General features: G+C 46.9%; 1 non-coding gene across 1 annotated transcript; it reads left to right on the plus strand.

The window, feature by feature from the left end:
• The first annotated feature begins 1,733 nt into the window (after positions 1-1,733).
• LOC116885973 lies at positions 1,734-1,891 on the plus strand. Its single transcript, XR_004386054.1, has one exon. It is a non-coding gene; the product is annotated as a U1 spliceosomal RNA (small nuclear RNA).
• The last annotated feature ends 3,394 nt before the right edge of the window (positions 1,892-5,285 follow it).

The following is a 5,285-nucleotide window of genomic DNA, read 5'->3' on the forward strand; positions in this document are numbered from 1 at the left end:
ACCTCCAGAGACCCTTAGACACCTCACTGGCAGGCCAAACCTAGTGTCGCCCGCACGTGGTGTGTGCCAGGCGAGGCCGCAATGATGTTGGTGGGATGAGATTTCGAAGTCACCACTTTCCCAATCTACTGCTTCAACGAACTTAATTATTTTTTGGAAACAAGGTCTCACTGTGCATGTCCTGGAATTTGCTGTACTATAGACCAGACCAACCTCGAACTTCAGAGCCACCTGATTCTGCTTCTCAGGTGTTGGGTGCCACTGCATTTGACTGGAAACTTTTGTTTCATTTTTGTTTTCCGAGACAGGCTCTCTGTATCCCTGGCTGTACTGCAACTCTCTTTGTAGACCAGGCTGACCTTGAACTCAGAAATCTGCCTGCCTCAGCCTTTGGAGTGCTGGGATCAAAGGTGTGAGCCACTGCACCATTGGGAAGAAAATTTTTAAGTATATATGGTACAGAGGATAATTTGTGGGAGTTGGTTCTCCCCAGTGAGTTTTAGGCTGGCATCAAGTCCTTTAAACCCCTATGACTCCTGGCCCTTCAAGAATTATTTATGCTGGGGTTGGGGATTTAGCTCAGTGGTAGAGCGCTTGCCTAGGAAGCGCAAGGCCCTGGGTTCAATCCCCAGCTCAAAAAAAAAAAAAAAAATTATTTATGCTTTTCATGTTCATGTAACTGGAGACCTGTGTCATCACTGCTTAAATAGCTGTGTTCCAGAGTCAGTATCACACCTTTTTCTTTTTGACTTCTCGTCTTCCAATTCTTCGCTACCCACCTGGAAATTTCTTCTGATTGAATAAACTACTTTTTCAACATCCGGCTCAAACTGCAGCTTGTCCTGAGTATTTTGTACCTGGCTCATACTTAGCACTCAACTCCCATGGAATTCAGTTCTGGATAACACACGGCCTATGTTATGTGCATTAGACCAAGTACTGTGGATATAGAAGTGTTTCTCCTTTGAAAGAATTTCTGAATCAGGGATTATGATGAACACATTCAATCCCAGCATGCTGGAGGCAGAAGCAGGTGGATCTCTGAGTTCAAGGCCAGCCTGGTCTACAGAGTGAGTTCCAGGACAGCCAGGGCTGGGGGTTGGGATGGGAGGGGAGAGAACAAAAAGAAAAGAATCGGGTGAGTGAAAGCAGTGCTAACAGACAAAACAAATAGTAGGCACCAAGTGACCTGGGCACAGAGTGACCCAAAGCTGACATTACATGCTCCCATGGTGGTATTCATTTGAATGAACATTGAATTTTTTTTTTTTAAGATTTATTTATTTTATTTATATGAGTACACTGTAGCTGTTCTCAGACACACCAGAAGAGGGCATCAGATCCCATTACAGATGGTTGTGAGCCTCCATGTGGTTACTCAGGACCTCTGGAAGAGCAGTCAGCGCTCTTAACCGCTGAGTCATCTCTCCAGCCCCATGAACACTGAATTTTACTTGCAGTTCTAGGAAAATCAAGAGTTCAGGATCATCCTTGACTACGTTGAAAGTTCGAAGCCAGTTCGGGCTACACGAGACCTTGTTAAAGAAGAGGGAGAGGAGTGCGTCCCCCCTTCCCCAGTGAATGGGTAGCTTATCCTGAACTTGACAAAGCTGATTTATGACTCTCCGCCTTTCAGCTGATTAAGCATGTTTGCTGGTAGGGGATTCCTAAACAGCTCCCGCCTGATGAGTGGAAGGGCCCAAGTAGAAATTGCAGGGAAAGGATTACTGTTGATACTTACCTGGCAGGGGAGATACCATGATCACGAAGGTGGTTTTCCCAGGGCGAGGCTTATCCATTGCACTCCGGATGTGCTGACCCCTGCGATTTCCCCAAATGCGGGAAACTCGACTGCATAATTTGTGGTAGTGGGGGACTGCGTTCGCTCTCAAAAAAAAAAAAAAAAAAAAAAAAAGGATTACTGTTGAAATAACCTGATCAAAGGTGATGAATCTATTCCCCAAACCCAGATGGCGAATACAAGTGAACCCAGCATTGCCTAAACGTTATGCCCTACATCGAAGGATACAATGAAGAAGATCCTCTCACTGCTACACTGATGAAAAGTAAAGAACAAGAAAAGAACATCACCAGTGTTGCTCATGAACACCCACTCCCCAAACCAGCACAAGTACAAGGCCACCCCCTGACAGATCTGTTTAATTTCTCTCATGACCTAAATCCAAGCTATTGCCAGCAAGAACTCCCTCTGCTGTTCATGCTTCTCTGCTGCCTTCTTGTGCTCTTGGAGGCCAGAAGAAGGCATCAGAGCCCTCGGGACTGAAGTTACAGGTGATAAGGAGCTGACACTTGGGTGCTGGGAGTCAAATCTAGGTCCTCTGGAAGAGCAGTCAATGCTCTTAACTGCTGAGCCGTCTCTCCAGCCGCTATTTTTTTTGTTGTTGTTGTTCTTTTTTTCCGGTGCTGGGGACCGAACCCAGGGCCTTGCGCTTCCTAGGCAAGCGCTCTACCACTGAGCTAAATCCCCAACCCCCTCTGCTGCCTTCTTTAAATTTAATTAAAAACTTTTTTTTTTTTTGAGGTAGTGTCTTCCCATGCAGCCTGGAACCCAACCTGCCCAACCTGGGCTAAATAGCAAGACCCCTTTTCAAATAAACAGGTAGGATCTACTGGCATACACCTGTAAGCCCAGCACTAGGGAAATTTAGGTTAGAAGAGCTCAAGATCAAGGCCAGCTTCGGTTACATTGTGGTTTCAAGACCAACCTGGGCTCCATGAGATCTTGGTTTTGAGGAAAAGAGGAAAAAGTAGGTTTGGAATCAGAGAAGACTTTGATGGTACAGCACTGGCCTAGAGTCGTTCGGTAAAATCAGGTTTGGGTCAGTAACCAAGGACCTGATAGATCAGCCAGTGAGAGTCTGGGAACACAGCTCAAAGTTAGAACATGCAACTTGACTTCTATCCCAAGTATCACACCTAATGCACACGGAAAATGTACTCCTGAGACTTAAAAGGTCTTAAAGGACCACTCAAAGGATCCTTAAAGGATCACTTCGTAGATGGCAAAGTTGGGGGGGCTCTACAGGGAAACACTAGGAGCAAGTTTGAGCTCTACGCTCAGACCTTGGACTGAATTCGTGCTTGCCATTTCAGCTCCATCAGTCCCCGTCTGCTGTGTGCTCACAGTTCTGCACTACCTCAGAAAACCAATCCAAAGTAAAACTGAGCTGACCATGGTGGCACAGCTCGAGACTCAGGAGCCTGAGGCAGGAGGATCTCAAGTTCTAAGCCAGTCTTGGCCACCTGGAAAAGAGCGAGGCTATGAGAGGTTATTTTGCTGTGATGGTGTTGAGGATGGAATGCAGTCCTACACACGCCAGAGAGGTACTTCCTCCCTGACCCACATCCCTAGTCGTCATGGACAGTTAGGGATGTAGTGAGTCCTGCTTCCACGATAGGTTGCTGGTTTCAGAAAACGACCCGTTTGTTGCAGAAAGTACAAGTATGCACATAACACAGAAATAAAACGTGATGTGGTATGTCATTTCTAAGGTGTTAAAGTCTGAAATGGTGTTTTGGAAACAGCCCATTGGCAAGTCATTTCTGGACCTTGAAATGGTCAGACAGCATCACTGGCTGCAATCCATTCCCTCAGGGAGTAAGCATCTATGTTTACTGTGTTAAGGCTCAAATGTGAAATGTCCAGGCTTGAAACATAGCTCAAAAATAGAGCATGTATTTAGCATGTAGAATGTCTATCCCCCCAACACCACCCGTGCATGCGCGCGCGCGCGCGCGCGCGCGCACACACACACACACACACACACACACACACACACACACACACATACACACCTCTGGAATACGGCAGGCCATTGATAAAATGGTACTATTTTCATCTCTGACCTACAGTTTAAAAGACTGAATGTGTTGGCGTGGTGTCTCGTGCCTGCAGTCCCAGCTCTCAGGAAGCTGAAGCAGGCAGATTGCAAGAAGTTCCAGGCCAGCGTGGACTACATATGTTTGGAAGTTCACAAGATAGAAGTAGATGTGAAAGTGGAAGTCACATGGGGCATGGTGACTCACTAGCGCTAGGGAAGCTAGGGTAGTTCAAGACTGGTTTAAAATTTTGTCTGGAAGGGGTAGCACGCATCTTTAATCCCAGCACTCAGGAGGCAGGGACAGACCAGTCTCTGAGTTTTACAAATTCCAGGACAGCCAAGACTACACAGAGAAACCCTGTCTCAAAAACCAATTGAGCAGGGGCTGGAGAGATGGCTCAGTGGTTAAGAGCACTGACTGCTCTTCCAGAGGTCCTGAGTTCAAATCCCAGCAACCACATGGTGGCTCACAACCATCTGTAATGAGATCTGATGCCCTCTTCTGATGTGTCTGAAGACAGCTACAGTGTACTTATATATAATAAAAAACCGATTGAGGGTTGGGGATTTAGCTCAGTGGTAGAGCGCTTGCCTAGCAAGCACAAGGCCCTGGGTTCAGTCCCCAGCTCCGGGGAAAGAAAAAACCGATTGAACAAAAATACTCTAAAATTTTGGCAAGTACTAGCACTTGGGAGACAGAGGAGACAAATCTCTGATTTTAAGGCCAGCCAGGACCACATAGTGAAATTCTGTCCCAAAACACAAGTAACCCCCAAATTTAAAGAGAAGCAGATATCACCTTCTTCCTCTCGGCTTGCCTGTGAAGTGGCAGTTTTCTTTTTTCAAGCATCATGGCTGCCCTTTAGCCTCTGGTGAAATAAGATCCCGTCCTGCACCAGTCAGACCATTGCATCAGAACTAAGAGCAACTGGTGTAAATGCAGAGGTGTCTGCCCAACAGGATGCCATGCAGAACCAAGGGCCAGATCCTGATGCCCAACACTGGAGCATCACGAACACAGGAGCAATACGAAAACAAAGCACACGCTGCCCGGTGGCTTCCAGAAGTTTCTGGTTTAAAGCATCACACAGCTGTTACTGCTCCTGGTGTAAGTCAGTCTTACTATACTGAGATGGCACACAGTGCTTGTGAGTTCTGCCAGCCACCCGAGAGAGCAGCATCAGAGTCACCAGTCCCCAGGCCAGACTGTGCATCAGAGAAAGCGAGTGGCTGGCTTGCTCACATCCATGATTTATTTGTGCTTAAATAAAACCACAATAACTGTAAGCAGCAGCAGCAGCATTTGTATACCGAGCAGAAACCACAGTTATGGGACTGGAGAGATGGCTTAGTGGTTGAGAGCACTGGTTGCTCTTCCAGAGGACCAGTGTTCAATTCCCAGCACCCACATGGCAGCTTGCAACCGTCTGTAACTCCAGTTCC

The sequence above is a fragment of the Rattus rattus genome, chromosome 16, assembly GCF_011064425.1.
Source record: "Rattus rattus isolate New Zealand chromosome 16, Rrattus_CSIRO_v1, whole genome shotgun sequence".
Lineage (NCBI taxonomy): Eukaryota > Metazoa > Chordata > Mammalia > Rodentia > Muridae > Rattus > Rattus rattus.